Below are 22,621 nucleotides of genomic sequence, written 5' to 3'. Positions count from 1 at the left end.
CTTGCCTTTTTTATATGAGGAATCAATATTTCTAAAATACATATGGAGATCCAATGCAAAACTTTCATGTTCTTCCCTATCCAATCCTTGTACGCTTTCTTTTGCTCTTTAGTTGGATATTTAGAAACTTTTGGACATTCATCATCACCTATTATGAGGTCCCATAGACCTCTACCCATCAAAAAATTCTCCATCCTATAAGACCAAACACTATAGTTATCTTTGGTCAATTGGTCTCCCACAATCTGAGTGATTTGTGCCGTGTCAGACATTATGACTACTGCAAATTCAGAAAAAAAACAACAATGCAAAATGTCCAGAAATGGTATTCAGCAATATGCCCCAATGACTATAGTCCAAGAGACTAAATCCTATGTTGGAAACTCATCACATACTTCTCGTACTTTTGCATGCACTTCACATGTAGTTTACATGCTCATAGATGTCATGCCTATAGCACAATATCATGGTTTCCATTAGCCCCACCTTGTGATGTTGGCCCAAATCCAGGTGAATATAATCATCAGCTTTGGTCCTACTTAAAAGAAATTGCTTCCTTAATAGATCTAATTACTTGAATCATTCATAAGTATCATATAATTATTCACAAAGTGCAGCATACTAGCAAGCACAACTGTCTGTTTAGCAACAAGAATATGTTTCTACCAGTAGTGTGGTTGTTGCTAGCTGGAAATAGACATTCAGCAGTACCACTACTTATTAACAACAACCTTTGTTGACTGTCACTACTTATGAATAGCAAGTGAATGCTTCTGGTGGTTCTAGAGCTGGTATTGTAGTGTCCAGTGTAGCCAGCACATATCTAGCTCCAGCAAATTGGCAAACAAGTTATAATCAAACTACTTTAACTACTGTAGATGTTTATCAATAGGCAACAAAAACACATACATAGGGCGCCTTTCTAGTGGCATCACTTTGTCTAATGCACCCCAAGAATTCATAGGGACCTTGTCTCATGCACCCAAAACATTTCAAAGCCTCATCGTAATATCCGCACTTAGCATATCCCCTGATTACTGTAGTCCAGCATCGTTCATGGCTTTCTTGACAGAGCCCATCATCTTCCTGAAAAGATCATTATTGAGCTCCTCAAACCTGGCCCTTATCAGGGGCTTCGAGAAATCAATGCCATCGAAGAGAGACTCAATCTCCACTCTGACTTGGTGTTGGTTACTTAAAGCCCTCTTGGCTCTCTCAACTTCTCTACGAAGCTTGCCTAGAGCACGGTTGTCCTTGTTGTACTTCTTCAGTCCCAAGTCGAATACAAGGATGTTCTTCTTGCCTCCCTTCTTATCCAGACCATAGGTGATTGCAAGAGCAATAGGCTCATTGATGATCCTAGCCACATCCAATCCGGTAATAACTCCTACATCCTCGGTAGCTTGCCTCCTCTAAGTGTTGTTTGAAATAAGATGGCACTGTTACCACAGCATCCTAACCTTCTTTAATAGCAGAATCACCAATGTGCCATCATCACGGACAAGTTCTTCATCACAGCCTTCGACTCCAGTGAGGCGGCCCTCCACACCATCCTTCTCTTAAACACGATGTTTGTATCATGTGCACACCACCATACGTTGCTAGAAGAAGAAGTGGATGAAGAGATGATGATTTCTGTGGTTGCATCAAAGCATGGACATATTGCTACTGATGAAACTCTCTATGGTGCTATTGAGGGATGATCTTGGCTCTAATTCCATAATAAAAACTGAAGTGGAGGGAGTCCATGAGATAAATCAGATGAGAAGTCAGGAGCTCCATGTCTTCTTCTCCTCCATTATTCTTCTCTATTTCTCCAACAGTCCACTACCACAAGTGGTATCCTCAAAAGATAGATACCCAAAACTTAAGGACACTTTACATACGCTTGTACTTTAGATACATACAACCATAGGATATGACTTAGGATATGTCATATTTATCAACAAAAGCAGCCTTTTGCATTAAACCAAATCTACAACCCTTGCTCTACCATTTAGCCAACAGACACTAAATTCTTTGTGATGGATGGCACATGTAATATATCTGAAAGACTCTCTTTGTCTAACCATCATACAAGGATTAGAAATTTTTTTCAATGTGTGAAATTAGGTGGCATGAATTATCACTTGTCTATACATAACTTGAATTTTGAAAATCTTACATCTCTCCAAAACCATTTAGTATGACTGGTCATATGATTAGATGCACCTAAATCAACACACCATACATCATCACATGTCCCCTTTCTTGTAACAATATTCGTCATATGCTACATAACTAACAGATGCTTAGTTTTGTCTTCATTCTATCGTGAAGTCAATGCATAGTTTCCTTGCTGCAATTTAGCATTATGGATATCATTCTTCTTAGCATAACAATGGATTGTAATATGACCTATTCTGCCACAATAATGAGAGAAATAATACCAGAATTTCTAGAATCTCTATTCTGCCATCTTTTCCTTCCTCTAGAGCTTCCCTGCCTCTAAAGTTTTTGTGACCTCCTGAAACTTGTGTTTCACCAAACTGTTGATTTAACCTATTTTGTTGGTTATCACCAACACATCCCATATCGTAGCCTCTTGAAGAGGATCTACCACGTCCCCATCCTGAACTTTAATAGAATGCTTGGATATTTTCACCACCTTTTTTTTATGATTCAGCTTGCATATTGATCTCTTCAGATATCATGAAAGACACCAACTCATCGAAATCTAGAAATGGCTTTTGTACGTATATAAAAGTAACAAACGATCTCCAAGGCTTTTCATTATTAAAACCACCCAAAATAGACGATACCAAATCATCATCATCAAACACTGCATCAATGGCTTCTCAATGATGGGATTTCCATTGTTCTTTGCCATTATCACAAAATTGATACAAAATAGCACACAAGTCTTTTGCAACCTTTCACAACAAGTGCATAGCAATACACCAAGTAGCCTTTTGTATTGACTGCTCAATAGTACATGTACTCTACATCTTGGTAGTAGATAAAACATGTGTTTTCTTCCTAACAAATACCTCAAAACTTACATATTCAAAATATGTAATCTGTGCATCCACTTTTGATCAACACAATCGAAATCATAGTATATCTTGAAACTCATGTCTACAACCTTATAGGTCTAAAGTGGGGCCTAAAATGGACCCAAATAGCCAAAAAAGCAAAGCAATGGAAATTTTCTAAAGAACTAATCTATAGAATCTATTGTGCTCTACTTGCATACCAAATCTCACAACAATATGAGATTTTTGCTCTGTCCTAATTTTGGTGCCTCCATGTGCTCTATGCAGCAAGACAAAGAGTGGAAGAATGGGAGAGCTTCTTACCCATTCTTTTCTTACTTGAATCCTTGCTACTTCTCCTTCACTTCAGCCTTCAAAACTAGTCTCTCTCAGTGGTACCACTTTGATGCCATGTCAAGAATTGTGTTGTGGGGGGAGTTGCTTGAGCCGCTACACCAAACACATACCATACACATAAGAAGAAGCTCATTCAAGAATACAAGAAGAGAGATGGAGACCATAATGTTTTCTCTCTGATTTCTTCTTCTTCTTTCACAAACAATACAATATACACAAAGTATAGATAAGATACAGCATAAAGGAAAGTGGCCTGCTAAGTCAAACAGTGCATAACTGACTATACTAATCAATTGGTACTATAAGTATGCTAGTTGTAGGTAGGTGCAATAAACTAATTATAATAAGTGATAAGTCAATGTCCCTATGAGGATCGTAATGACCACTGACATGCAGACCTAATCAACCAAACAGTCCATCATCAATATGCGCACATGTTGAGCTTGCCATCTCAATAAATCTTGTTATGGGATCTTATGAGTCCATTCCTAAGCTAATATTGGGAGTTTTCTTCCATTTTCCCATACTATAATTTCTAAAATATATTGTTGAATTTCTCATTTAGCAAGTAGGATTCTTGGAGCTCCTCAATCCAATCACTATGCAAATCTAATATGGATAACACTTTGCATGCCCATATCTATGAGTGAATCAGCTACTATATTTTGTATTTTGCTCCTAATTTGAGAGATGTCAAAATCATAATTCTACAAAGTTTCCCCCCATCTCCTTTGCATCAAAGTAGACTAAGTCAGTCTTCACTCTAAAGTAGACTAAGTCAGTCCTCACTCTAAAGTGGCTACCATAAATGTAATGGTGCCATTTCTTAATAGCATGAAGGATGGCTAACATCTCGTGGTCATGAGCATTCATCAGCATTTCCTTTTCATTAAGCTTACAGATCTCAAAAGCAATAAAACCATGTTATTGCAGCAAAACAATACCTATACCTCTGCGACTAGCATCACACTAAATGGTGAACTCTTTTGAGAAGTCATGGCATACAAGGATAGAGGCTAAAGTAAGCATTTCTTTCCATCGATTAAAGTTGTCATCAGTTATAGCATCGCAAAAAAAAGGCTCCTTTAGTCGATCTATCAAGGGTACTAGAATTTCAGCATAATGCTTGATAAATCTCCTATAAATTGAGGATAGACCAAGGAAACCACTAAGAAAATGGTATTGGAGGGTATGGGCTAATCCTTTATGCATTTCACCTTTTGGACTCAACTGGTATGCCATTTTCACTCATAATGTGTCCCAATTACTCCACTGATGTGTGCCTGAATCTGCACTAACTTTCTTTAGCAGATAACCTATTCTCTCTTAAGACATCAAACATCGTTCTAACATGTGCCAAGTGCTCATCTCGTGATTTGTTGTAAATAAGAATATCATAGAAAAATACAAGCACAAACTTGAAAAGAAAGGGGAGCAAGATTTTACTCATGAGACTCTAGAATGTGGGTGGGCCACTTGTCAAACCAAAAGGTATCATTAGGAAATGGTAGAGCCCACAATAAGTCCTCAAATCCATTTTTTCCTCATCACTCTCTCTTATATGTATATGATGATAGCCATATCTCATATCAATCTTAGTAAAGTACCATGCTCCTTTCAGCTCATAAAGCAAGTCATCAGTCTCAGGGATAGGATACCGATTTGTGACTATAATTTTGTTAAAGTCTATATAGTCAATGCACATGCGGAAAGAGCCGTCTTTCTTCTTAACTAACAATACTAGGGATGCATAAGGGGAAGAACTCTACTCAATAAACCCCATCTCAAGTAACTCTTTAGAAAAAATCATACATAAGAATTCTTTGCTTTGCCTAATGGAAAGCATGCTTTGCCATGCAACTTGGTGTACAAGTTGAAAAATACCCTTGGATTCCCCAATCCAGTGTTAAGCCAAATTGGTTGCTAAGGATTTTAAGCAACAGCATGGTGTTGACTTTGATGAATCTTGACTACTTGATGATTGGTTTTGGCCTTGGTTGTGTAGTTCAATCTCAACCTTTATCAAATGGATATAAAGATGGCTTTCTTACATTGGGACTTGCATGATGAGATTTATATGTAGCAACCTAAGGGCTTTGAGAAAAAATGCATAAAACACCTTGTGTGCAAGTTAAGAAAATGCCTTTATGGCCTTAAGCAAGTACCTAGAGAATGGTACCAGAAATTTGATGCTTGCATGCATTCATAGGGATATACCTACAATGATATGGATCCGTGCTTATATACAAAAAAGGCTCATGATGGTAGCCTTATGATTTTGGTACTCTATGTGCATAATGTGTTGATTTGCTAGGAGTGCTCATGACATATTGAATGTCTTGAAAATTTAGCTTAGGAAAAGCTTTGAGATCAAGAATATGGGATATGCCTCAAATATTCTTGGGATGCATGTCATATATAATTACTCTAAAGGGCTCCTTTACTTGTCAGAGAAGGAGTACATCTTGAAGGTCCTTGAGCGGTTTCATATGCAAGATATTAAGCCTATTAGATGTCCTTTACCTTCTTATGTGAAGATTAGTTAGGCTAATTATCCACTATCTAATGAGTAGAAGGCCGAGATTGCCAAGATCCCTTACACATGTGCAGTGGATAGTTTGATGTATATCATGAGAGTCACTCGTCCTAACATAGCATTTGTAGTGGGAGTTATGGCATGCTATATGGCTAAGTAGCATTAGGATATTGTGAAGGGTATCATGAGGTACCTTAAGGGTACTGCAAATATGTACATATATTATTGTGGCTAGTATACAAGAGTCATGGGGTACACTGACTATGATTATGCAGGATGTACAAACAATAGAAAGTCCACCTTTGGCTATATCTTCATTTTTTTGGAGGTGTTGTTTCTTGGATGTCGACAATGCAAAAATGCATGGTTCTATCTACTACAAAGATAGAGTATGTTTCAGCCTTACTGAGGCTTGTAAGGATCCTCTCTAGCTAGGCATGGTCCCTACACTACTTTTTGATTCTACAAGTGTTATTCAATTGACCAAGAATCTAATCTTCTATGTGAGGTGTGTTGCCACTTCATCAAAGAGGTCATTGAGAAAAAAATCCATTGACCTTATCATTAAGATCTCAACTTATCAAAGTTCTATAGCTCTACTCACTAAAATTCTATTAGCGGAGTTTTTTGCCTTCCTTAGGAATATGATGAGCATTGGATGATATGATCTCTTTTCTCACCCTATTGTACTTTACATAAATCTATACTTTTTAACTCTTTTATTCTTCTCTCCTCACTTGAGGCACATTTTCCTTTAACTAGAATGTTGTTGGAGGTAAAGGTGCATGTGCCTATGTCGCTTGTGTATTCACTACACTTTACTACATTTACAATAATGACATACCTATACACTGCATGTGGCAGACACCCATCATTATCACTTCATTCTTTATTTTTTCATTGACTTATGAATAAGGGAAGGCTGGTTACACATTGTGACTATTGAAGTTTCCACATCTTAAGACTCTCTCTCAACTCTCTTGCTTCTCCCTTCAAAATAGAGATCGCAAGTGGATAGAGACTTTATCATAGAGATTTAGAGCCAAAAATCTCTTCAATCAAGCGTCAGTGTGATAACAAAAGATATTGTCAATTTGCTTATTATTGGTCACTATAAACAGCAATCTATATACATGTTGAGATATCGAGCTCCACTCGTGATATGCCAGGGTGACCGTTGTGCATTTATGTCACCGACTTGTCAGTTGCAGATGCGATTGGTACACCGCCCATGAATAATAGCTAGATGATAGCTATCCTTATCTACTCTAGTTCGTGGCTCAGTTAGTATGCCACCTTAGTTAGTTGAGTTTGGTTTGAGACCCATATATAGGGTTCTTCTATTTCTTTGTATGAGAGTTCTTTTTGGCTTACACAACTAAGAAGAGGAAAACTGTTTTCAGCCTCCACCCTTGTGTGTATTCCCCCATTTGTGCAAGCAACAAAGCTACAAGTGAGACTCCTTCCTTCTCTCCCACAATCTTGACATGGTATCAGAGCCTTGTTCCTAGTAAGGAGCTCAAGAAAGCAAACCAAGTTCGCGGTATTCTGGTAAGAGGACCAGTGTTGCTTTCATTTTTCTGTTTTGGAAGCAAGTCTCTGCAGGTAGCACAGCCGGGAAGTGCAAGAGTGCATTGTCTCAGGTTGAGACGCCCTTCGTGGTGAAGCAAGAGGGCAGTATATGCTGTGGGAAAAGGCCCTATTTTATGTTGTGCGACCACTGTTCTACAGGTCAGTGAAAAGTTACTGTAGAAATTGCATCGTATGCTTGTGCACAGACACATTGGGAGTTACAGAATCATCCTTGTTGCCTATTGATGCAAAATCGTCACTAGGAAGTGACTGTGTGGTCAAATACCACTTTCGTCAGTTTTACAGATTAGCCCTTGTGAGGCTGAAGCTGTGTTCTTTGCAGTGACAGAATTTTTTGTAGTGTTCTGTAATGGCGTCTGATTCTCTCTCATAGATTGCCACTAAAAAGCTTGACAAGAACAACTTCCAAGCATGGAAGTTTAGAATGACGAATTTCCTTATGGGAAAAGGATATTGGGAATTTGTTGCAGGAAATGAAGAAGAACCAGTTCTTTCTAATATTCCCAATCAACAGCAAATGCAAGCATTTAAAGCATGCCATGAGAGAGCCAGGAAACTTATGTACTGGTTATCTATCAGTATTTCAGACTCTATGATTGTGCATATTCAGGATGCAAGTACACCAAAGGAGGCATGGGATACTTTGTCAAAAATGTATAGCACAAATACGCAAGACAGGAAAATCCAGCTCAAGCAAGAGTTTCATAATGTGCAAAGAGAAAGTATGAGCATCAATGACTACCACATGAAGGTGAAGAAGATTGCAGATGCACTTGCTTCCATTGGGTCGCCAGTGGAAGATGATGATTTAGTTTCTGTGACCTTGAATGGTCTAGGAAAGGATTATGCACAGTTTCGGACATCCATTTCAGTTCGTGAAAGATTTTCTGATTTTGAGGAGTTGATTGCTCTTCTAATTTCTGAGGAGCAGAGAAATGGTGGTGCATCTTCTTCAGGAGGAACTTCAAAAGAAGTTGTCTTCTACTCAAATGCTGGAAGAGGTAGAGGTAGAGGTAGAGGAGGCCGATCTGGAGGCTGTGGTAGAAATCAGAATATGCAGCAAACTCAAGAAAACCAGTCCTATGGAGGAGGACGTGGTAACTCTAGAGGCAGGGGGAGCCAAAAAGCAGAATGACATCATGAGTGGAAAATTGCAACAAGGGAATTATGCATCTTCTAGTAGACAGGGTGATGACAGAAATGAGCATTTGTTTATGGTGCAGCACATGAACAATTCTGTGACAAGTGCAGAAGAAAGCAATGATGTATAGTATATTGACTCAGGTGCCTCAAACCACATGACAGGTCATGCAGAATGGATGGAGGATGCAAGGAAAATGGAAAAACCAGGATTTGTGGAGACTGGTGATGATACTGTACATCCTATTGTGCAGATTGGAAAATTTCCTTTGTCTATGCAGGATGGGAAAAAAAATACCTGTCCGATGTATTTCATGTCCCAAATATCACCAAGAATCTGGTTTCTGTTGGTCAAATGGTTGAGCAAGGCTTACAAGTCAAATTTAATCCTCATGGATGCTTTGTTGAGGATATGAAAAATAAAGGTCGCTTGATAGCAAAAGGAAAGAAGAAGGGCAGAATGTTTACATTGGATGCAGACATGCCTGAATTGAGTGCAGCAATGTTTGCACATGGGACCGGTGTAGTTGCAGATATTGATATTTGGCATAAACGCATTGGTCATGTTAACGTACAGCGACTTAAATCAATGCAGGCCCAAAATATTGTTGCAGGATTGCCTAAATTCAAGGTTGCAGAAATGCATAAGGTATGTGAAGCCTGTCAGTTTGGAAAACAAGCAAGGAAACCATTTCCTAGACATGTTCAAGAGAGTAAGAAGCCATTGGAATTAATCCACTCTGATGTGTGGACTACTAAAGCTGCATCTCTTGGAGGTTGTCATTATTTTGTCACTTTTATTGATGACTATAGCAAAAAATTTTGGGTGTATTTTATGAAAAAGAAAAGTGAAGTTTTTGGGCATTTCAAAACTCTTAAAGCTATGGTTGAAAAAGAAACAGGCCTGCAAATAAAATGCCTAAGGTCAGATGGAGGGGAGAGTACCTCTCAAATGAGTTTGCAAGGTTCCTGCAGGAGCATGGCATAAAGCAGCAATATTCATGCAGTCATACCCCACAACAAAATGGAATTGCAGAAAGAAAAAATAGGCATATTGGAGAGATTTCTCGTGCCATGCTGAAGGAAAAAGACTTGCCTGATTTTTACTGGGTTGAAGCAGTTGCTACAGCAGTCTACATAATGAACAGTACTCCCACTGCAACAATACATGGGATGACTCCACAGGAGAGGTATACTGGTAGGAAACCAGATATTTCTCATTTGAAGATTTTTGGTTGCATTGCCTATGTTCATGTGCAAGATGAGTTGAGATCCAAGTTGGATCCAAAAGCTGAGAAGTGCATCTTTATTGGTTACTCTCTGCAGAGCAGAAAGGGTATAGATGCTATAACCCTTCTACTGTAAGTTTATAGTGAGCAGAGATGTTGTTTTTGATGAGATGAGTAGCTGGTATAAACCAGTAAATGTGATTGATGATGTAGATGCACAAAATGGTAATGCTGCACAGAATTCACAGTAGCAGTCACAAAATATTAGTGGACCTGGAGTGTCCTCTAGCAGTGGTTCACATTCTTCGCCATGGACAGGAAGATTGAGATCAAGAGAATATCCTCAAAACAATGCAAATAGTGATATGCAGGTTTCACGAAAAGGAAAAGAGAAGGTAGATCAGCCCATGTTTGATGTGAATGCAGGTCACTCTTATGTGGATGGTAAATCCAGTGGCTCAGAACAGAGCATTGATGATGAGTTGGGTATTCCTTCTATTGTTACACCTGGAGTAAGGAAGACGAGGGATGTTTTGAGAGCACTTGGGAGTGAACCTACTTTGCGCAGGTCTACCAGAGCTAGGTATCCTGTGGATAGGCTGAAATATGATGGATTTACAGCCATTCACTATGCCTATATGGTCAAAATGATACAGGAACCAGAACTGACTTCTTTTGAGCAAGCCATGGGAAAAAAAAATGGGAGAAATCCATGGATGAAGAAATGGATGCCTTGGAAGCAAATGCTACATGGGAATTGGTACCTTTGCCTAAAGGTAAGAATGCAATTGGCTGTAAGTGGGTTTATAAGGTGAAGCATAATGCAGATGGTTCTGTGAACAGATAGAAGGCAAGATTAGTAGTCAAGGGGTATGCACAAACATATGGCATTGATTATGAAGAAACATTCAGTCTGGTTGCAAGGATGGCAACCTTAAGAGCAGTCATTGCTATAGCTACATCAAAGGAATGGTCTTTACATTAGATGGATGTAAAGAATGCCTTCTTGCATGGTGATTTGCAAGAAGAGGTATATATGGAGCAGCCACCAGGTTATGTGCATGCTGTTCATCCTGAGTTTGTTTGTAGGTTGAAGAAAGCCTTGTATGGCTTGAAGCAAGTACCTAGAGCATGGTATGACAAGATAGGACAGTATCTTGTCACTATTGGCTTTCAGATTTTCAAGGCAGATTTCTCACTTTATATGAGAAAAATAGAGAAATGTATTATGCTGCTTGTCATTTATGTTGATGATTTGATTATCACAAGTGATAGTGATGAAGATATCCTTCATGTGAAAATGCTATTGAAGCAGAAGTTTGAGATGAAGGATTTGGGAGAGCTGCGTTATTTCTTGGGCATTGAGGTGATTAGATCACCAAGTGGGATATGGCTCTTGCAGAGGCAATATGGATTGGACATGCTGTCCAAATATGGGATGACAAGCTGTAAGCCTATTTCAATTCCTTTGGAGCAGAATGTGAAGTTGAGCACAGATGCAGGTGAGCTTCTCGAAGACCCTACTATGTATAGACGCATAGTAGGAAGTTTGATTTATATGACTATTACCAGGCCAGATTTGAGCTATGATGTTGGATTCGTAAATCGGTTTATGCAGGCTCCAAGGAAACCACATTTGGATGCGGCTAGACGCATACTCAGATATGTGAAGTCCACATTGCAATATGGACTATTTTATGAGACTGGGGTTCAGATACAGTTGCATGGATACATTGATGCTGATTGGGCTGGTAGTATTTCTGATAGACGATCTACCACTGGATATGTGTTCTCTTTTGGGAGTGCTGCAGTCACTTGGAGCAGCAAGAAACAACCTACAGTTGCCTTGTCGACCACAAAGGCTGAGTACAGGGGTGCAGCAATGGCTGCATGTGAGGTAGCTTGGTTGCATAAGCTACTTTATGATATGCATCAGCCTACAAATGGGCCAGTTGTCATTTATTGTGACAACGTGAGTAGTATACACTTGGCAAATAACCCAGTCTATCATGCTAGAACAAAGCACATTGAGGTGCATTATCACTATGTGCGAGAGAGAGTTTCACTAGGTCTTATTGATCTAGTTTATGTCAGCACAGAGGATCAGGTAGCTGACATATTCACGAAGGCATTGGGCGCAGAGAAGCTGCGCAAGTTCAGAGACCTACTTGGTGTGCAGGAATTGGGATTGAGCTCGAGGGGGAGTGTTGAGATATCGAGCTCCACTCGTGATATGCCAGGGTGACCGTTGTGCATTTATGTCATCGACTTGTCAGTTGCAGATGCGGTTGGTACACTGCCCATGAATAATAGCTAGATGATAGCTATCCTTATCTATTCTAGTTCGTGGCTCAGTTAGTATGCCACCTTATTTAGTTGAGTTTTGTTTGAGACCCATATATAGGGTTCTTCTATTTCTTTGTATGAGAGTTCTTTTTGGCTTACACAACTAAGAAGAGGAAAATTGTTTTCAGTCTCCACCCTTGTGTGTATTCCCCCATTTGTGCAAGCAAGAAAGCTACAAGTGAGACTCCTTCCTTCTCTCCCACAATCTTGACAATACATGGCTAAAAACAAAAGAAATGATCAAATCATGGAGACCATAAATCAGGATGTGAAAGCATATCATTTAGAGCCAAATCATTCAAATGAAGCTATAAATCAATACCAAGAGGATAAAGATATGAGCATACTTAATGCTCAAAATATCTAACATGGAAATGAATAAGTGCATGTGTTTCAAGGGTCGAGTGATTGCTAACATTCATCAAAGGAGTTCAACTATATGAATGTGGGGATTCTTGGGGCCTACATCAACTAAATAAGTCAATGGAAAAGATGGATAGTAGGTCTAATGAGTTGATTGTAGTAGTTATTAAAGGTTTGGATCAAAATGCATGATCCTTGGCCTACTTATGATCCTATCCCACCCCCACATGAACCCTTTTCAACTCCACTGTTAAGAATTGTGTGATGGGGGGATGTGCTTGAGCTGCTACACCAAACACACACTGTATACACAAGAGGAAGCTCATTCAAGAACACAAGAAGAGAGATGGAGGCCAAAACGTTTTCTTTCTGGTTTCTTCTTCTTCTTCCACACACTATACAATGTACACAAAGTATAGATAAGATGCAGCATAAAGGAAAGTGGCCTTCTAAGTCAAACAGTGCATAACCGACTATACTAATCGATGGCATTATATCTTTGCCAGCTGTAGGTAGGTGTAACAAATTGAATATAATAAGTGATAAGTTAGTGGTCATGCGAGTATCATAATGACCACCAACGTGCTAAGTGTAGACGTGCAGACTCATCTAGCCAGTCGGTCCATCATCAATGTCCACACATGTTGAGCTTGCCATCTCAACATCCACAACCCAATAATACTACCTTTGAGAAAGGAGAACCATCTAGACTAAGGGACACTTTTTATCCAAAGAATAAGACAATACCAAAATTCAACCAAAGAAATGATACAAGGGAAAAAGAAGATACTAGAATTGAAGAGAATATCATGGGGATGGGTTACCCATTCTTTAAGTTTTTCTACCCTCAGTCCACTCTTTTATCAAGGAAAGTTGAAGATAATCATGTGAAGAGTCATGACAGAAGAAGATCATTCCATGATCAAGTACCTAGAGAGTGCCAAGCCAGTCCTCCAATCATCAAAATGGGAATCCCTCTTATAGATAAAATTCATGGAGACGACAATCTTATGGATAGCCTAATACAAATCCACCACTACCTTACAATAATTAGGAGTACAAGGAGAAAATCAACATCCCTAATTTTAAAGGAGAACTCTTCACCCACAAAATGGGAGGAGTGGATTAATAAATTGGAAATGTATTTTACACTTTGCCCTCATAGTGATAAAGCAAAGATCTATTATACAACCATTTACCTCAAAGGCTATACCCACACTTGGTGGAGATACATGAGAAAGATTGGAGAAGAGGTTGTCACTTGCAAGGAATTCAAGAGGGGAATACTTGATATTTTTATCTCTCCCATGGAAAAAGAGAAGTTGCAAAGGAGGTGGTATGATCTCAAATAAAGAGGAATGTCTGTTAAAGAGTACTCCAACATGTTTCTCAATCTATCAATGTATGTGGAAGGGATTCCTAATTCAATAAAACTAAATAAATACATTTATGGACTTGAATTTTATCTTTCTTTAGAGGTTTATGCCATGTAGGCTAATTCCGTACATGAGGTAATTCGGCTTGCTAAGTGGTACAACCAAAAATATTGTAGAGATGTGTCTTCTTTTCAATCCAAAACTGCATGAAACATTTCTTCAAATTAGTCTTCAAGATTGGAACAAAATTTCAGCCAAAAAAGAGAGGCATTTACATGTACGAAGGAAGATTTCCAATCCCTATAGCAAAGTCCCAACTTATCCTATAGTTTGTGGAGCAAAATAGGGCATGAATTATGGGCCTAATGCTGAAATAAAATCAAATTTTAAGAGGGTAGGCTTTGGTGGAAAATGTTCAATCAACAATACATAAGGAAAGTATATAACAAATGGCAAACTGAAGGATATGTACACTAAAGGTTTGTGCTTCAAGTGTGGAGAGAACTCAACCCTTGATCATAAGAATAAATATGAATCAAGGAATGCCAAAGCTAGCATGATCATTGAAGAAGGATCGAATGAAGAACAAATGAAAGTGAATTATTTCAAATGACATCCATGCCTACGTTAGAGGAACCACATGAAGAAGAAGAAGAAGTTGCAAATGAGGAGTTTTATGATACTATGTAAAACTTTCTTTCAATCTAGGTGGTTCTTCTATGTTGTGTACTATTTCTCATGATCCATAAACAAGTAGTAGAGGTGAAAATACACTTTAGCTCAAAGGGCTTGTGAATGGTAAATTGCCTATATTTTTGTGGATATGGACAGTGCTCATGGTTTTGTGAATACAAAATCTTTGGATGGGCTGAAGATAACCTAAGAATATGGATGTGTCATTAAGTGCACAAGTTGCAAATAGGGCTATTGAAGCTAGTCATGAAGGATGCCCATGCACTCCTATCGAGTTGTCACCATCATACACTATTATTCAAGTTAATCTTGTAGCCTTAGAAATGGGAACCATTGACATAGTTATTGGATGTGATTGGCTAAAAACAATTGGAAAGCTTCACATGGATGAAGACGGTTTCATTATCTATAAGCCCAAGAAAGTCATTGGAAAGAGAGAGGAAGTTTTGAGAATTAATCAATATTGAAATACATTAGTAATTGGTGGGTTACCTATGGAAGAGTCTACTTGGGAGCCATCATCATATCTTAACTCTTTTCCTTGGCTTTTACATGAAAAACGGTGAATTATTATAAGATAGCTTGTTTTGTTAGATATTTATTGCAAAATAATGTTGAGATGTCAAGCTCTATATGAGCTGGCATCTACTATGTGGCTTGGTGATGTGGCATGATATTATTCACCAACATGTTAGGTGATCGACATGAGGATACACTAGTGATTCTACAACTGAACTAAACCCACCTAGTCTATCCTTGGTTATGGCATATTTATTGTGCCACCTCTTCTTTCTTAGTGAGTTCACACTTAGTGACCGTGTATACATATATTGTGGTGCTTTCATATTAGCATTTTATCATATTGTAGACTTAGTTCTTTTGTGTGGAAGAACAAGATTTCAGTCCTGTATCTTTGTGTTCTCAAGTCTCCATTGCTTGTGTGTGTGTGTGTGTGTGTGTGTGTGTGTGTGTGTGTGTGTGTGTGTGTGTGTGTGTGTGTGTGTGTGTGTGTGTGTGTGTGTGTGTGTGTGTGTGCGTGCGTGCGCGTGTGCGTGTGCGTGTGCGTGCGAGTGCGCGCGCGCGTGCGCGTGCGTGCGTGCATGCGTGCGCGTGCGCGTGCGCGTGCGCGTGTGCGTGTGCGTGTGCGTGTGCGTGTGCGAGTGCGTGTGCGCGAGCACGCAAGCTTCTATATAGTATCTATTTTCTAATGACATTCCATTTACTAAATTCGGACATGGATATCCAAAGTTGTGATACTTTTCCTTCTAATAGCCTTATCTAGGGACAATTACAATAGTCTATAGTACTTCACTTCTTTGTAATTCCTTGCTTCAAGGGGACCTTCTTCACCTTATGGGCTTCATTCTCAGCATGGATCTACATCCTCCAAAGCTCTTTTTTACATTCCATTGCAATTCTCATCTACATTCCAAATTTTGAGGACAAAGCTTCTTCAGGCCATGTAGGTTTATATAAAGCATAAGTTTAGAAAATACTATTTATAAAAGACTGAGAATGTAACATGTGCATATCTTTTTACCATTTATCAAATTTTCACTTGAGAATTCCTAGTTTTGAATCTCAAACCATAGCAAAGGGGTATGTATCTTCTTCTGCCATAGCAAGAGGTGAGTATATTATTGCTATCCACATTTTTTCCCATTATATTTCTTCCACATGACAATCTAAGTATTAGCTATGGCCACCTTGGTTATGGCTTTTGCAAGATTTCATGGTTTATTTTGAGCATTTCTTGTTTAGAAGAAACTACCTTTCTTACAAACATGCCCTATTTAATTGAATGTTCTAAATCTTCATTTAGATTATTATGATATTGGGGATTGACCTAGAGTTAGCATAGATAGCTAATCCTCCAACTAAATGCTATTTCTAAATACTTTAATGAAAATCATACATGTAACCATACTTGTAACCCATACTAATGTGACATATAGTGCTAAGCTAGACAACTCAACACATAATGATGAATTCATGGTGCTCAAATCAATGGATATCTTGCTTCATCTCATAATGACTATGATATTGTTGGTTTTGAAGTTTTTTTGCATGGTGGGGTCATTTAATTTGTTGATACCTCTAAATATACTAGTTAAGGGAGTGATGAGTAGAACAAGGACAACTTATACAGACACTTTAGAAGTTGGTGTTGATACCAATGTGAGATATATCTAACCCCTAGCTAGGCTAGAGGAGGCATCATTTAGTAGTCACCCAAACACCTCTCCACATGAAACAACATTGTCCAAACCCAATTTGGATACACGAACTTAGTTGCCAAGTAGTCTTTGAGTTTACCTCACAACAAAACATCAAGGTCTTAGCCTATAGGATTAACCTTAGGTTTCCTAATGTATGAAGGTCTCCTAAATAACAATGTGGCATCCACTCAAGAAGGTTGCTTTGTACCCAATCAAAGGTGAGAGTGACTAACACCACAATTGGTTCAAAGAGAATGGAGTTGTCTTTTGGACTCCCATGGCCATTAGAACTTGCACTAAATCGCACTCAATTCCCCTAAGATGATATTAAATTATTTAAGTATCCTATTGAATTGGGGGGATTCACATTCTAGCAACTCTATCTAGTGCTTTGGAAAGTTACCTAAGTCATTACATCCATCTAATCATAAGTTCTTAATGGTCAAGACCAATGCCTTCTTTTCCTTTCCTTGACGGGTTTATTTTAGTTATCTAATTAGCAATGCATACTATCACACTCTAAGAATATTTATTATCCTCGTACACAAGTTTCATTGCACATAATTTAGGCTCAATGCATAAATAATCAATAATGAATGCAATTCCTTTTAATTAGGGTTCAATTCATTTATTGCAATCCCCATAATGATTTAGACTTCTATGAAGTTGTCTTAGTCTCCTGCAACAAGGACCCCACGCCCCTCAAGGTTTCTCCACCTCTTGACTAGTATTTGAGGTCATCCATCCCTCACTAATGATGGGGATCCATAAAGCTCGCATCCCTATCATAGACCACTGAGGGATTTACTGGCTCAAAGTTCCCCTACGTTCCTCTACTTAAGGTGATAAGATACTTGGCCTTTTTTTACTATTTAGCTCTTGGTCCAGTGCCTTTTTGAGTTTATCCCAATCACTCTAGCATTCCTATTGGACCTTGGGGTGAGTTAACAGTTGATGGCTTTATTGGTCTCATGAATCCAACAATCATATATCCTCTTTCTATTGATCCTATGGATCCAACATCCATATATTCTCTTTTAATCTTCTTATTAACTCACAAGCAAAATCATAAAGCAAACATACCAACACAAGGAATACAATCTTTTCCAATCAATAAACAAGATGACCTAAAGCATCACTTTAAACTCAAATAAAGATAAGTAAATATGAGTTAAACAACCCAACCCAACTATCACAACTAGATGTGATATGGTCTACATCCTTGATGCAATGTTCTAAGTTCTTTACTAAAGCTTCTTTCTTGAGTTCTCGATAAGTGCCTTCTCTAACGACCTCCTTTCCTCCACAATGTCTCTTTGGGCCATTGTTTAGAGTAAATTTAATAGAGCTCCCACACAATTATGAAGAAGAGAGAAAAAAGTAGGTGAATTTCATCACAACTTCCTCATGATTTTGGAGAAGTGAGAAAAAGCTCCATGGGAAGAGGAGAGAAGCTCAACAAATTTCGACGGAGTTTCTATACATGTATAAAGAAGAGGGGAAAGCTAAGAGAAAGAGCTTCTCTCTATCTTTGTCCATGCCTACATAGTAGTGTCACCTCCAAGAGAGTTGTGTATATGTGATACCCTCCTTCATTTTATATACTAGTTAGAAGGGAAGATTGCTTTGGGCTTTTGTAGCTTATATCATCAATGAACAACTCAAAAGCTAGCTAACTTGAGTGTTTTTGAGAGATTTTACTTAAATTTGAGAGTACCTACATTTTTACAAATTTAGAAGTCCAAAAAAAGTAAAAATCCAGCCTTTTTACACACGCACAACTCGTCCATAAAAATTCTAGACAATGGACAGAACTTAAAAGGGCCATAACTTTTGATTTGAAACTCAAAATTCAAATCCATTTGAACCTTGCAATCGTAGCAATGAGTTGTATGATTCTATGACTTTATCTTACTTTTTTGTTAAGACTAAAAAATCCAAAATCCAATCTTCATGATTTTTCATCAAGAATCCCTACTAATATATCAAAAACATCAGTAAAAGCAAGGTTTTCAATACTTTCAAACATTATTACTCTTGAAGTTATTGATGTGCAAAAAAATAGGCAACATCCTTGATTACTTTTATTACTAAACATTATATAATATCTAAGATATACTAAATTAGTTTCATTACATCCACTCCCCCTCAAAAAATTTGAGATGCCCTTATCTCAACAAAAACTAGGGATACATTCTCAAAAAAAGAATTTACTATACCTATAGAATTATAGTTAGGATAATACAAAGATACTATCCCAATGCATATCATTTAGAGAGTACAATTGGTCCATTATTAATGATATTGCTAAGATTCAAAATTTGTGCGCTACTTTTTCTTCAAGGTCTAATTAGTTCTATATCCTTTGCATGATTCTAGGGTTAAAGATCATGGTGTAGCTATCAATAGCCAATGTCTTTATGGCACCACCATTTGGGGTACATGTCAGTTACTTAAAAGAAAGCTTTGTGCATTTGAATTATCTTCTATATTTAAATTTCTCTAATCTTGGGTTTTGTGAGTATTGTCTTTTTGGTAAAACAAACCGAATTGTCACATGAGAGAGGTGAGAGTTGATGGTAATAGAAGATGAGAGTGCTTGGATTTCACCATGCCCATGGTCTCATTGGGTGAAGCTTCATACTTTATCACTTTCATAAATGATGTTATTTGGAAGGTTTGGGTTCCCTCTTTATAAGAAGAGTTTATCCTAGATACATTCCAAAATTTCTTGGCATTTACAAAGAATCAATTAGGTAAAGATTTCAAGTGTTGTAGAACCGATAATGGTAGTGAATACACTTTTCATGCCTTTACAAACTTTTTATACGAGTGTTGGTATCAAAAGAGAGTTGATAGCTCCTGAGAGTCTTGTTCAAAATGATGCAGTTGAGAAGATAAATAGGATTATTTTAGGAAACGGTCCATAGTATGCTCTCTAATGCTAGTCTCACTAATGAGTTTTCAATTAAAGCTGCAAAGAAAATAGTTTATTTATTGAACATGTCTCCTAGCAAGCCATTGGATGGCATGGTCTAAAAAGAGACCTATTTATGAACATGTATATGTCTAGGAGCAATAGCATTTTGGACTACTTAATATGAAACATTAAAGCTTCTTAAGGGATAAGTAAACCACTAAATTAGGCAATGGTAAACCAATAAATCTTATCTAGAATGCATGTGTCTTCAAGGACCATTTTTAAATCGTCAAAGCAAGAATAAACTTAAGCTTCAAATATGGAGTGCCATGAACTTAACCATTAAGAGAAACATGATCTTTAGAAAGTAGGCCACTCTTAATCTTAGAAAGAACTAAAACAAGCCATTCCTCTTCTTTAGAAGAAAGAGAGAACTTTATTTTAGGCCTGGCTCAGACGGAGATGGCAAACCATGTGTGGGCATCTCCCACCCAACTAGTAGGTGCCATATAGCATGCCAAGTTCAGATGATGCAGTAGGTAGCAGTTGTCTCGTGTCCACATCACCCCCATAATTGCATCCATTCTTTCAATCCCCCTCCCCTCACCCAAACATTGCTAGTTTGACATGCCAACATCTAGATGCTATCCTATTAGCTAAACAACTTGATTTTATTAGCTTAATGGCTTAATTTTTTATTTAACATTTGAGAAAAAAATTAGTTCCAATGTTAAAAAATCAAACATTTAGTTTTAACATTTGAAATACTCTCCATTTCTAACATTTTTTATAGCATTATAAAAGAAACCCTTTCCTTTGTTGTCACATGTTTCTTCTTCTTTCTCTTGAAGTTGCCCATGGAGTTTACAAAGCTCAGTGTTAGCCACTTGAAGGTAAAGCATGTCACCATACATATGTCATTTCCAAAGCTTTTTTTTTTTACTTACCTTTTTAAAATTATCTTTTTATGCTCATAGATGCAAGCGCATGTGCATGTGTGACACGAAGGTATGTTTACTTTTCAAGCCCACATATCAAAGCGCGTAAGTAGATATTTCTCTATCTCTTTGCTAATTGGCTCCCTTTTTTCTTTTATATTCAGGTAATATGGACAAATACCAATTTGATTCCCATGTTGATGGTTAACAAAACGCTATTTCTCAACCCATGTTCTGTCGATCCACTTAATATCCCTTCTCAACCTCTCCTTTCTCCATGCCTCCCAATGGCTTCACCACCATGTTAACATCCCCCTCACCTACCTCCCCCTTCTTCTTTAGAACATCCCCCTCCCCACACTTGACTCCTAAACCACCGAGTCCTTCTCCTCAAGCACATCCTAAACCGCGGAGCCCTTCTCCTCAACCATCTTTATCTACTTCACAAACCATGGAGAATGGACCTAGTCTAAACCCTGTGGCTTCTCAATCCTTCGAACCCCATGCAAAACCTTCAAAGAAGAAGGCTCTAGAACTCGATAATGAAGTAAAAAAATGTGCTTCATCAAAGAAGCAACGTACCACAAAGAAGAAAGGTGTATTGGACCTCATCAATGATGATGACAATGATACCAAGAGGAAAGGCAAGTGGAAGGATTTTTGGGTCGACCAACTCATTCACGTTGTTCAAGGAGGCATGAATGAGGAATTTGGAAACCCCCAAAAACAAGGTGTGAACCTTTGGGCCAAAGTAGCGAACAAATTTTCCTCTACTTTCCATGACTTTGACAAAGACACTGAATCATGTCAGAAAAAGTGGGTTGCAGTGTTAGGCCAATACAAGATCGATAAGGCCCATAATTGAGTGTTTGGAAATCACAAGCATCACACTTGAAAGTGGTATGATGTGGCAGATGAATACTAGCATAATAGGGCATCCATCAATTGTGTCTCCCATGCAACATCTACCACCTCTAACCATAATGTGAGTGCTATGGGGGAGGAGACAACTATTGAGGGAGACTCAAACAAACTAAAGGAAAACTCAACAATCTTTGTCTTCATCTCATTGTACCACTCCCAAATGTGAAGATTCTTTGGCTAACATGGCCGAAACTAGTCAAGCACTTCTTGATCATCTCAAGGAGACCTCATCTCTACAAGAGGCTATACAGAATAGGCGCCTAGATATCCTTGCACAATTCCAAGCTACCATGGTTAGATTTCTTGATCATGCTAATAAATAAGTTAAAATAGCTTGTAATGATTGAATCTTTATTAACATATTAACTTGTCAATAGTTAGCTTGTGCTATCAATGCCTACTATAAAAAATAACATAAGGGAATATTTATTCTCACTAATATATATGTGTGTATTGAAGACCTAACACAAGGGAATAATTCTTCTCACTTAATATAGATGTGTGCATGTAGGTTAAAATGGTTATCTCCAAAAACATGGCCTTGTTTTGTGCATGGCTGTCCTTCTTGGCAATCATAAAACTTATTGTATCTAGCCACATATACATTGATGAGGCCATGCTACAAATGTGGTTGCATCAAATTCAGTGTATGGGCCATTCAAGAAATGTTGCAAAGATAATTAATTGTATGAAGGACCATGACCATAGGAAGGCTTGGGCCTATGCATGTCCACAACATTTTATTGAACATTACTTGCCGGGTTCTTACTCAGCAAGTATGTTTAAGGGACGTCTTCGCATCAATAGAGAGACTTTTTGTTACTTATATGGCAAGCTTGCTCTACAAATGGAAAAGAAAACTACTAATATGCAAGCCACCTGAAATATTAGTACAGGTGTTTGTCTTACTCTTCATAGATTGGCCTCTGAAACATCATTAGAGGTCTTAGCAGATTTGCATGGGTGTGCAAAG

At 38.1% G+C, this 22,621-nt stretch overlaps 1 pseudogene; it reads left to right on the top strand.

Annotated features, from left to right (window-relative positions):
- Positions 1–21,175: 21,175 nt before the first annotated feature.
- LOC148033341 (uncharacterized) lies at positions 21,176–21,971 on the top strand (annotated as a pseudogene).
- Positions 21,972–22,621: the final 650 nt, after the last annotated feature.

This window comes from Lygodium microphyllum, chromosome 7 (assembly GCF_053477565.2).
Source record: "Lygodium microphyllum isolate KBCC chromosome 7, Lygodium_microphyllum_v1.1.10, whole genome shotgun sequence".
Lineage (NCBI taxonomy): Eukaryota > Viridiplantae > Streptophyta > Polypodiopsida > Schizaeales > Lygodiaceae > Lygodium > Lygodium microphyllum.
The sequence above is the reverse complement of the archived record's forward strand: the minus strand, read 5'-3'. Positions and strand labels throughout refer to the sequence as shown.